The following is a 13,100-nucleotide window of genomic DNA, read 5'->3' on the forward strand; positions in this document are numbered from 1 at the left end:
GAAAAAGTCAAATATGGAGAGCACTGGTGCTCGGGTGCTGCAACGCCGCTCTCCATGCATGTGCAATAACGGAGAGATAGCATCCTGTCTCGTGACAGAGAAACGTCTGTCATACAATGTACGCATTTTACAGCGATTTGGAGACTGGGACCATTGCATGCCTCGAGTCACGGTCCAATAGACTTCCTCCCTTGAGGAAGGAAAAGCCTGCCTAATTACGCTGCTACTGCTGCAAATCGTGTGCATATGGACAGAGGCTGGCTCGAATCTTATTGCCAGTCAGGGCCGGCCCTGGGCCATGGCGAGGAGTGCGACCGCCTAGGGCCCAGCCCAAACAGGGGCCCATACTTGTGCATAGCAGTTTATATATATTACTAAAAAAATCTAATACACAAAGGAAGCAGGCCCAGCCCCTGAAGAGAGAGGAAGCAAAGTCACGCACGAACGCAATCCCAAGATCCGTTTTCGCTCGTTCTCTTCCAGAAAACGTCGCCGGCTCGTTCGTCTCCCACCCGCCATCGTTTCTTCAGTCTTCAGTCTTCAGCAATTGATTGCCCAAAGTTCCTATGAGCCCAAGACCCCAATTCCTCAAGCTAATTAATGAATTTTCCAAGGGCCCTAGGATTTCTTCGGCTTCTCGCTTCCTATAAATACGCCCCAGGTTAGCGGAAGCGAGCCGACGACACACCACTCTGGCAGGAACGCAAGAGCAGCAGCCAGCAGTGTGTGCCCGACGACACACCACTCTGGCAGGAACGCAAGAGCAGCAGCCAGCAGTGTGTGCCCCAGATTCATAGACAACCCAAGCCATTCCCCAGTGATGTAATTTCTAGATCTCAACTCTTTGGCCTTGTCAATTTATTTCTGATATATGATGTTTGACCTACTTGATTCCTCTATTTTTGTACATGAAATTTCTGTTAGATAGATTCTGCTGGTGGTAGCATTGCTTGATAATGACTTTGCAAATAGATATTCGTGTCAGCAGATGAGATGTTTAATTTTGTTACAGCTATAGATTGCTACCGAAATATGTCTGGTGCTTATCGAATTCTCTGATGCATGGTTGTGGTTGGACCGCTAGAGCCTGAGCATAACTTCTGTCAAATTGGATCAAGAATTAAGAATGTCATATATATTTAGTTTAGAGTTAAGATTTAATTAAGAATGTGATACATCCATGATATATTAAGACTATTTGCTAATGAAATTTACACTTGCTTTTATAATGAATTTTTGCGGTAGACATAGGCGTGGAATTTTTTTGTCTATTATAGTCCACGGGCCCATCATACGGAGTTCGCACAGGGGCCCCTAACATGCCAGGGCCGGCCCTGTTGCCAGTGGATGGACGAGATAGGAGGGTGTCGGGACCCCCGGGTGCCATCGCACCTTTCCGTTTGCAGGCCTCAGAGCCGCGCTCCTTGCCGATGCAGACGAGCTTGATGAAACCGCTGCCGCCGCCATCGCTGGTGGCGGTTATTGCTGCAGAGCTGGCCGAGGCGGCACTCCGGCGGCAGTGGGACGAAGGCCGTGTGCACCCGGAGGTACTCTGGCTTTTCTGGTGGGAAGAGCGGTTGCTTGTACCCCCACGGCGAGACGCTCCCGTCGAACAGCCTGGAGGACGACGGCGGCGGCCACAGGCAGACCACCTCCCGCCTCAACTCACGCCACGCCTTCGTGTCGTACAGGTGATGCATCGCCATGATGGCCAGCACATACTCACCGGCATCGTCGCGGCGGCGCACGGGCAGAGGGTGCGTCACGAGAGAGGGCGTGCAGTCCATCTCGCGCAGGGGCGGCACTGCGGCGAGCGACGCGTCAGCGGCGTTGTAGACGAGGAAGTGTTGGGGCTCGTCGTAGCTGTCGCTGTCGCGGTCGTGGCATCGGAAAGTCACGATGAGCACCACGATCCTGTCGGCGGCGGCCTCGACGAACGCTACGTCCTCGTCGAACTTTTACCGCCCACTGCGGAGGCGGATCGCACGGATCTGTGTTTTTGATTTTCGGTCGAAAAAAGTGGATTTCAGCCGAATTTCAGCCATCTCGGCCTGGGGCGAAAAGTATATTTAAGCCGAAATTGCTCAAATTTGATAAATTTAAGTCAAATTTAAGTCAAATTACAGTAAAAAATTAGTCAAATTTCAGCCGAAATTTTTAAAAATGGCCGAAATTCGGCCATCTCCGCCTAGGGCGAAAAAAAGCTCAAACCAAAAATCAAAACACATGCGCGGATAGGGCCGGGGGCTCCATGACCCGTGCCAGGAGCGTGACGCCGTCTACGGGATCCTTGTGTTCGTCGTGGCCATCGGCGGTCCTGGTGGTGGTGCACCTGATCGCCGCCCACTCCGACGACGGCTCGTTGTGATTCAGGTGGGGGGCCGCCTGGAGTTTGTCGAGGTTGTGCACATGCGGGCTCAGCAGGACCCAGCCGGGGCGCAGCGGCGGAGCCATGGCCGATGGTGTGGAGATTGTTGCCGTGGACGGGGACGAAAGATTGATCCTCGAGACGTGCCGCGATGGCGATGGGATCGTGTTCATATACAGTTGAAGTAGCGAACCGCCATTGGCGCATTGCCTCGCTCTCGTCTGATCCCATCTGAGGATGATTTATTTGCTTCCTTTTTTTAGGCAAAGATGATTTATTTGCTGGCCCAGCAGCCCACGCCGTCACTATATATATGTACAGACCCTACGGTAGTTCATAGGTGGGCCAGATTTCCGTATTTGTTATTTATTTATGTTTTCTATTTTACACTTTATTTATCATGAACTTTAAAAAATATTTGTGCGCATTTTTTAATTCTTTTTCTTTTCATCAATTTCATGTACTTTCCTAAGTAGACAAACTTTTTAAAAATCCAAGCATTTTATTTCAAATTTGTGATAGTTTTTTCAAATTGATGATTTTTAAATTTCAAAATAATTTACAAAATTAATGAATATTTTATCAAATCTTCGAAAAAATTCCAATTTTCCGAACTTTAACACTTTAAAATTCGTGAAGATTTTTTATAATTGTGATTTTTCTGAAATTTAGTTTTTTAAAAAAATCTTGAATATTTTTCAAATTCATGAGCATGTTTTTAATTCAATGAATTTTTAAAGCTGTATAAACTTTTTCCAAATTAATGATTTTTATAATTTGACATTTGTTTTCATTAAATAAAAATCCAAAACAAAAATTGACAAGCCGGGCGGTACACATGTAGAGATAGCGAGCCGTCAAAGCTAGTCGTAAGTACATAAAAAATATACCTAGTGGTCAAAGCTAATGGGGCGTGGCCAGTGTAGTGGTCACATGAGCGTGAGGGGCGCGTGTTGTATAGGAGCTCCCCGGCTGGGGATGATGGATGGAACTTGTTTGTAGAAAACTTCAGGAACTTTATTAAATCAAACCATCGTTACATCATCCACCATTCACCATCCACATTACAACCCATACCGGCACCTCCTTAATACACATCAAGGCTGAGATCGAGACCGCAAATCTAACTAGCTCATGAGAGACACAGTTTGCCTCCCTAGGATAGTGGACAATAGAAACCGAAATATAGCTTAGTAATAAGACCTTATAGTCCGCATAAATTGCCACAACACCTGACACGGTGCAACCTACATTATTCATCGTGTCTATTACCTCCATACATCATACCCCGCCACCAAATTTCTGATTCTGAGTTGCTATGCCAATAGTGGGCCATGATATAACGCATAAGCTTCAGCATATGGTGCATCCAATACATCCTCAATTTTCTCATTTGACACTGCAATGAAACCACCTTTATCATATCCGAGGATAGCTCCCAGTACAACTTGAAGTGTCTTTGAACCAAACATCGTGTCAACATTGAGTTTAACCCATCATATCCGAGGATAGCTCCCAGTACAACTTGAAGTGTCTTTGAACCAAACATCATGTCAACATTGAGTTTAACATATCCCTTCATCGGCATGATCCATCGTCCCCTCTTGATACCTACACTCTCCTTCCTCCCCTCTACTAGAAAATTTGAGGATGAATTATTTGTAGGCCTAGCAGCCCACGAGGGCACGATCATGGTTGGACTTATTCTTTCTAAGTAGACGACCATGGTTGACCGGATGGACAAATTTTATTTTGTGCTTGATTAGTAGCCAATCAGTCAATCGCGCCCACAGACCCTCCGATAGTTCATAGGAGAGCCAGATTTCTTTTTTTTTTTTATTGAACATGAACTTTTTTAAAACATCTGCGAGGGTTTTTTAATTGTATTTTGTATCAATTTCATATACTTTTTCAAAATTAACAAACTTTTATTAAAATCCGTAAGCATTTTTCAAATCTGTTAATATTTTATCAAAATTCTGATTTCTTAAAATTCACATATGTATGCTGCAATCCCCCAACACATAGTTTCAATACAAAAGCTAATGCAAAATATAACTTATGATTAACCCGCTGCATGCTTAGAGTAATGTAAAAACAATTTAATTTGTGACTTACATGCATGACTTGCTTACATGGCATGGTTACATGTCAAATAGTAGTCGGTTGTAGCTATTTACAAATAGAAAACTCTTACATGCATGACTTGCTTACATGGCATGGTTACATGTCAAATAGTAGTCGGTTGTAGCTATTTACAAATAGAAAACTCTTACATGCACGACTTGCTTACATGGCATGGTTACATGTCAAATAGTAGTCGGTTGTAGCTATTTACAAATAGAAAACTCTTACATGCATGACTTGCTTACATGTCAAATAGTAGTCGGTTGTAGCTATTTACAAATAGAAAACTCTTACATGCATGACTTGCTTACATGGCATGGTTACATGTCAAATAGTAGTCGGTTGTAGCTATTTACAAATAGAAAACTCTTACATGCATGACTTGCTTACATGTCAAATAGTAGTCGGTTGTAGCTATTTACAAATAGAAAACTATTGTCCCCCCCCCCCCCCCCCCCCCCAGCTATTTAAATAGATATAGAAGATGGCATCATGGCTAGCTTTATTAATTGCAAGCAATAGTTGCATTTTCTACAAGATCCTTTAGCAAAAACTATGGGGTTCACAAACCCAATTACACAAATTATTAAAAGTATAAAACAAAATTTAGCTATCAGACGTGTGGTGCCATCCCCCTCACTTAGACAGTGCTTGCTATATACTCCCTCCTGTCATTTTTAGTCTGTATATAAGTTTTGTCCGAAGTCAAAGTATCTCTACTTTGACCAGACTTAAATAAAAAGTATCAACATTCACAATGCCAAATTAATATTGTTAGATTCATTATAAAATGTAGTTTGATAGTGTATATATATATTTGATATTGTGATGTTGATAGTTTTAAGTATACATTTGGTCAAACTTTGCAAAGTTTGACTTGGCACAAATGTAGTACGCGGAGTAAAAAGGAAGGGAGTATAGTCTTTACCGCTTCTCCACAAGCAATGTCTCTCATTCCAACAAAATCACCAAAGTTAGTCGCTGACGCAGGCGGCAGCGCTGCGGTCACTTTGGCAGGGTTTAACACACTTGGGCGTAGGGTAACAGCGAGCATGGCGGCGATGAAGGCTGCCTTGAGAGCGAGGGTAGTGGATGAACCTGCAAAAGCTATTGTTTCTTCTGGATGCAGCAAACAAGTGGCTAGAGACGTTACAGAGGAAGACACAACTAGGCAGCACAATATATGTTGGAGCCGGAGACGATGCCATTTATAGGTATTCAAGAAATTGAAGAACTCTAGGGGTAGCTACACCTCACATAGAGAAAAAAAATCCTATGCAACCTGGGTCGCACGCGTTGATCGTGAGACCCTATTCAGCGGACGGCACTTGGCAAAACCGAATCATAGGCCATTAATCCTCTGTTTCCACTAAATTCCGCAGCGAAATCCCAATTCCCTTTTCCATATTCCTCTCGCTCGCCATGGCAGCCGCCGTCTTGGCCGCCTCGGATGCTCTCGCCGCGTTCCTCGGCTCCCAGAAACTCGACCTATCCGGCTCGCTCGCCGCGGACGTGGCCATGGCCGCCGTCCCCGCTGCTCTACCCCGTCTTCCAAGGCCGCGTTCCTTGGCGCTCCGGCAGCTCGTCTGTTCGTTACGTCGCTACCCACCGGAGCTCTGTCCACGACCATCGTGCAGCTCCCCCGCCGTCCACATCCACCATCAAGCTCCTCTGCAGCGCTGCATCTTGGCACATGGGGCTGGAATCACGTGATAGATGGAAGGAACGGGAATAGCTAGTTGTTACTGGATTTAGAGAATTAATTGACTTGCTTTTTTAGGCTAATTAATTGACTTGCCTGCGCTTGAGGGGTTCTTGCCAAGTGGCCATCGCTGGACAGGTTCTGGTCATAGTGGAAGTAACTTAGCTATTAACATAGCATATTTCAAGACAAATTTTCTTATGTGGCATGTATTTAATGAGAAGAGAGGTGTTTGGAGTAACATACTGTAACATAACGCAACCAAAGCAAAAGGAGTACAATCTAATAAATGCAATCATCTACTACGCCCGTCCCGGTTTATTAGTTCTCTATGTAATTTGTGTTAAATTTTGACCAAAGATTCAACTGACAAAATGTTAGTGCATGTAAAAGAAATTATATCATTGGATTCGTATTTGAACATAGTTTTCAATGATATAATTTTTGGTGACATGCATGAACATTTTGTTAGTTAAATTTATGGTTAAAATTTAACACAGATTATAATGAAAATTAATAAATCAGGATGGAGGTAGTATGATACTACTTTTACATTACTTTACAATATGAAGATAGTAACATAGACCAGTGTCATATGCATAACACTAGTCTAAGTTACTCCCCACTATGACTAGTCTCATGGTTAGCTTTATTATTTGCAAATAAATAGACACATCGTCCACAAGATCCTTTAAGAAAAACTAAGGGGTTCACAGACCTAATTACAAAAATTGTTAAAAGTGAAACAAAATTTAGCCTTCTGATGCGTCGTGCCATTTGCCCCACTTAGACAATGTTTGCTATAGTGTTTACCTGTTGTTTCCAAGCAACGCTTCTCTTACTCCAATGGTATCCCAGAAATTAGTCGTTGATGCAGGCGGCGGTGCGACAGTCACTCTTGCAGGGTCTGAGGCACACGACCAATTGCATGTCCCAGCAGTCGCGACATTGGAAGCCCGAGAGCTCGCAGTCGTTCTTGCATACAAGGACGCCGTTGGCTAAACACGTCGTGCTGCAGCGTTGGTCACAATCGCTGCACCGTATCGCCGGTGTCGGCGCAGGCGTGGGCGCTGCCTGCGGCCCGAGCGACGGGCAGCGGCCCATGGATGGCAGAACCAGGACGGCGAGAATGGCGGCGATGAAGGCTGCCTTGAGAGCGGGAGTAGTGGATGAACCTGCAGAAGCCATTTGCTTGTTCTACGCGGCAAGAAGTAGCTAGAGACTTTAGAGAGGAAGACACAACTAGGAAGCACAATATACGTAGGAGCCAGAGATGTTGTTATTTATAGGCATTCAAGAAAGAGCTCTAGGGTTGGCTAAATATTTGTGTTGTTGTATGTTGTGACCCATGTTTGGGGTATAATATAAGGGAGAGAGACTTGAAGTAGGGGACAAGTCATACATGGTTTAAACCAATTCTATCTCTAACTCTTATATCTAACTCAAACACTATTATACTTCTAATATTCCCCCTCGGTCATAGCGGGAGTGAAGTGAACGATGACGACTGAATTTGAAGTCTTGCGCTTCTGCCGTCTTCTCCGCTGCGCCATCATCAACGGCGTCTATGATGGGTTGGCACCTAGGGCGGTGACTGCGTCCCCTTCTGGTGCCTTCCTTGACTCTCCTCTATTTCCTCCCGCAGTCACAGCGGGAGTGGCATGGACGCTGGTGACGAGGCGGACGTTGTTGACTGGAGTTGTTGCCAATGTGTTGCTATAGACGTAGTCATGTGGTCGATGTCGAGGTTACCGATCGTGATGTAGCTGTGGTCGATGTAGTAGTCGTCGTGGATGATGAAGCCGCACAAAGCCGGAGACGCAAAAAATTGCGCTATGACGGAGCTGCAGACGTGGATGATGCACCTTGCGGATGTCAGAGGGTGTCGTCGGCGATGAGTCAACAGGTTTTGCCAATACTGGAGGAAGCCCATCGAGCACACATCGGTTTTGCCAAGACCGTGTGGCCGTGTAGGGTCGTCACTGTAGTGACGCTGTGTCGATGCAGTCGTGCCGTCGTGAATGACGCGGTCGATGCCGTTGTCGTGACGCGGTCGATGCCGTTGTCGAGGTCGTGTCTTGCAGTCTGTCATAGGACGCTAGGTGTCCATCTTGTGGACGAGGTGGCGGCGGTGTGTTGACGATGAGGATGATAAAAACCTTGGCGATGAAGTGTTGGCCATGGGGCCTAACGTAGTCTTACAGCTTGATGATGCGGCGCGGGGTCAGTGTAGATCGGCTTGATGCAGTGCAGATCGGTCGGTGAAGAATTGTTGTTGGTCTCGGTCGTGCGATGCTCGGCTCGGTGTAGCCGGACGTGTAGCCACCAGCCCACCATGTACGTATCGGGGTAGCTGCAGATCTTATGGAGCGGACTCTGGCGCATAAGCCTTGAGGATCATTGTAGATCGGATCGAATTCTCTGCGTGAGAGCGGCACCCTCTCGTGATCGGACGTGCCTGTCGGCATAGTGGCGAGGCGCCCGCGAGTTGCCGGTCGACCCTGCAGAAGGGCCGTGGTTGGAGTCCACGGCTCATGCCATGCATGTAGGCATGTGCATCATGGCGAGTCAGGCCTGTGGCCAGTGTTGCCACGCACGTATGCATGTGCACACGGCCGTGTTCTTGCTGGTCGATGCGTGCATGGGCCATGGAGTCGATGAGGCTGCAGGCTCTTGCCGATGGACTGCAGCCGTGCAGCGCACGGCTGGGCGAATTGTCGATGTAGAGCCCATGCGTACATGGAGCTGGTCGTCGTTGCGAGCAGAAGCACGTCGTTGTCCCTGGTCGGTGCAGATGAACTGACATTTGCGATGCGGATGTCCACCTCGTGCCCCATGCGTTGCCGCAGGCATGCACAACCGTGGACATTACTCTGATGCCGATTCTGCACAACTTTTCACCGGAATTTGATCTAATTATGGGATTTATTTATGGCTAAATTGGATCTAATCTATAAAGCTGAAAAATTCAAAGTAATGTATAGAACCGATCTAGTCTATGGAACTGATCTAATCCTTGACCAGATCAGGTGCTGTGCCCCCGGGGAGAGGAGATTAATCTCCCCGCGGGCGGGGCACTGCGGAAGTGGTGGAGAAAATCTAGAATCGGCGTCGTGAGACTAACCGCTCTGATATCATGTGGAGATTGTAGATGGCTAAATATTTATATTGTTGTATGTTGTGACCCATGTATGAAGTATATATAGAGTACAATATGAGAGAGACTTGAAGTAGGGGACAAGTCGTACATGGTTTAAACCAATCCTATCTCTAACTCTTATCTCTATCTCAAACACTATTATACTTCTAATAGCTACACCTCACTTAGTTTAGTATATGGATGGATCTTCGATCGAATTAAATGCACAAGCAACAAGTCAGAGGTTGGTGCCATGCACGTTATCAATTCTAAGTTGCATTGGAGCGGGAGAAAGTTGACTTGGACATACAAGTACACACATATATTGTAGTATGTGTATTATTTAATGATGTTATCAATGTGCCCCGAGCTTTCACTCGCTCGTAATTTTGGAGATAACGCAGATGCTCTAGTCTAGTTGCGGTGACTGTTAAACATTCCACTGCTTTGTGTTTCACTAGGAGCTGGATGTCATGTTACACCGATGGTGCAATTGACATAAACTAGATGAAGTAGATAATGATATACGTGGAGCTCACCCTATTTAGATGAAATCTCACAAAATATGCAGAAGTGAGACAATTAATTCTATTTATTGAATTTGTAGGCATACCAATTTCTAGGTATAACTTAACAAACGACGTGGTAAAAGGTCAGAGGTCTGACCGACGCATATTATTGTTAGTAACTCCAAGCTGCAATGGAGAGAAAGCTGACTTGGAGGCACTAGTGGTACACATGCATATGTGTTGTTGTTTCTCGTACCTTTTCTGGTCGGTGAGATACATCCATGTCTACTTGATCATAGTTATTGTTACCATTTTGCCCCATAGTAAGGTGAACATTTAGAGATAGTTCCACTCGTTGGTAAATTATGCACAAGCAACAAGCAACAAGTCAGAGGTCTGTGCCATGCACGTTAGCAATTCCAAGTTGCACTCGGGAGAAAGTTGACTTGGAGATACAAGTACACACATATACCGTAGTACATGTATTATGAATTTATGTTACCAATGTGCCTCGAGCTTTGCACTCGCTCGTATCTTTTGAGACAATGTAGATGCTCTAGTCTAGTTGCGGCGAATGCTAAATTTTCTACTTCTTTGTGTTTCACTGGGAGTAGGACGTCACATTACCGATGAAGAAATTGACATAAGATTAACTACAATAAAATAACGTAGGCAGACTATAAGAGATGACACATCAAACTTTTGTCTAGTTGGAAGAAATTGAAGAGGTGAGGGAGAAGAGAAGCGAGTTACAAGCTTACAACCGGCTGTAATACGAGCTCGAACAAACTTCGTTAGAGAAAGAGATGGACCACATATTAATGACATAACATATTAGTATGACTAACTATTGTATGGGTGAACTATTAGGTTGACTATAAGTGACATGACAACTTCATATAGCCGGCTTTTGGCTATACTATTAACCATGCTCTAAAGTAGAACAAGTAGATAATGATATACGTGGAGCTCTCCCTATTTTTATCGAATATCACAAAATACAAGTAATGCAACACCAAGTTAAAGGTTAGAGGTCTGGCCCATTTGCATGATATTGTTAGTAATTCCAAGTTGCACCGGAGAGAAAGTTGACTTTTTCGAGGGGGGGGGGGGTGATTTGGAGATACAAGTACACATATGTTGTTGCTTTGTACCTTTCCAGTCGGTGCGATACATCTATGTCTCCTCATAGTATGTGTAGTACTTCACTTTTCCGATGTAACCAAATCATGAATATGGCAAGAACAATACAAAGATCATACTGAAATCTAAGGATGCGTGCCCAGACAAAACATAGAACCAAGACATATATGAACAGAACATATCTGGCTAGCACATGAAGGGGTAAATAGGGGATGAAAGAGTCATAAGCTCCACTCGGGCAAGCTAAGGCGGCGGTGGCGGCAATGGCTACAGCTTTGTCAGCACCTTCCTTCTTGGCGGCGTCATCCTTGGGCATGGCGTCAGTGTCGTCGAAGCAGAGGACGGAGAAGAAGGCGAACCAGAAGGAGGCACGTAGAGATGCTTCCCAAGAATCTTATCACCCTTCTTATGGTGCAGCAGGGTGGCAAAGGACGTGGTTCTGGAGGCCTGCTCTCCAGCTGTGCACATGGTCGACAAGAGAGGATCACCGGAAACAGCATAAAGAGAGGAATAATAGATAACAATTAGGGTTGCGTGAGTAGGAACTGAGTTGGTTAGCACTCTGGCCAGCGAATGCCTCCAATATATAAGCATCATGGTAGGGAGTCGTGGGCCTAAGCCCACGACCGAGTCAGCGTGCAGCCGGGTAGGCCCACTCCCGGGTCGGTGCGCAATCGAGTGATGGCTCAAGAATTTGAGACTATTTATAAGGGGTTTTACTTGGGTTTTCATCGGGTTTGTATTATTTCTTGGTTATTTCTAACGCTATGAGAGAGAATAAAACTTGTTTTCATTGTTTGGTAGAAAAATCATCTATAGAAGGAAACCAAGGAGGATTAGTCCAAATCAAGCCAAATGGAGCGAATTCCATCATAGGAGATTCACCCCCTAGCCCACCATAGCACAAGACGGGCAAGCAAATTAACGCTAGCGCTCGTATGGGTGGTAGTACAAGGAGCCAGGGGCTCTCGCTCATCTATCTATAGGAGCAACTTTTGTGAAGGTGATCAACGCATCAGAGAGGCCTAGCTGCCGCCTCTTCATCTAGAACAGAGAGAGAAGAGATCCGGAGAAGAAGAACCACCAGGTTTTCATCTTGTATTTTTCTTCCACCTTCATACTCATACCATTTCAGCGTCACCGGCGTAAGAGGAATTCCAAGTTGTAAAATCGGTGTGTATAACTCTATTCACACTCATCTAGAGACCGAGGCTTGTTAAATCATTAATCTTATTGTGGAGCATCACGTTATTATTGCTACTTCCTGAGCTTGTGTTGATTTATCCCTTAAAGAGAAAAGGGTGATGCAGCAAAGTAGAGATAAGTATTTCCCTCAGTTAAGAACTAAGGTATTAATCTAGTAGGAGGTACAAGCAAGTCCCCAATAGATGCACCTGCACAAACTAAAAAACACTTGCACACAACGCGGAAAAGAGGTTAATCCCTTCACGGTCACTAGCAAGAGTGAGATCTAATAGAGATAGATTTAAAATATAAATAAAAGGTAGAATAAAGTAAATACAAATAAATTGCAGCAAGGTATTTTTCGTTTTTTTGGTTTTATAGACCTGAGAATAAATGATAAGGAATAGACACAGGGGCCATAGGTTTCACTAGAGGCTTCTCTCTCGAAGAAAGCATATAGTGGTTAAACAAATCACTGTTGAACAATTGATAAAAAAGCGCAAAGTTATGACGATATCTAAGGAAGTGATCATGAATATAGGCATCACGTCTGTGACAAGTGGACCAAAATGATTCTGCATCTACTACTATTACTCCACACATCGACCGACTCCTGCCTGCATCTAGTGTATTAAGTTCATGAGAACAGAGCAACGCTTTAAGCAAGATGACATGATGTAGATGGATAAACTCAAGAAATATGATATAAACCCTATCTTGTTATCCTTAATGGCAACAATACAATACGTGCCTCGCTACCCTTTCTGTAACTGGGTGAGGACACCGCAAGATTGAAACCATCACAAAGCACCTCTCCCATTGCAAGAAATACCAATCTACTTGGACAAACCAAATCGATAGATCGGAGAGAAATACAAAGCTATATTAATTATGCATAAAAGAGTTTAGAGAAGACTCAAATAATAT

The 13,100-nt window shown here is 44.7% G+C and overlaps 1 long non-coding RNA gene across 1 annotated transcript; it reads right to left on the reverse strand.

The window, feature by feature from the left end:
• Positions 1-5,702: 5,702 nt before the first annotated feature.
• Positions 5,703-7,453, reverse strand: LOC147977300 (uncharacterized). The gene is made up of 2 exons (XR_015602208.1): positions 7,011-7,453; positions 5,703-6,338 (listed from the first exon to the last, which is right to left on the reverse strand). It is a non-coding gene; the product is annotated as an uncharacterized LOC147977300 (long non-coding RNA).
• Positions 7,454-13,100: the final 5,647 nt, after the last annotated feature.

Source organism: Triticum urartu, chromosome 4A (assembly GCF_056163025.1).
Source record: "Triticum urartu cultivar PI428250 chromosome 4A, HENAU_Tu73, whole genome shotgun sequence".
In the NCBI taxonomy this organism is placed as follows: domain Eukaryota; kingdom Viridiplantae; phylum Streptophyta; class Magnoliopsida; order Poales; family Poaceae; genus Triticum; species Triticum urartu.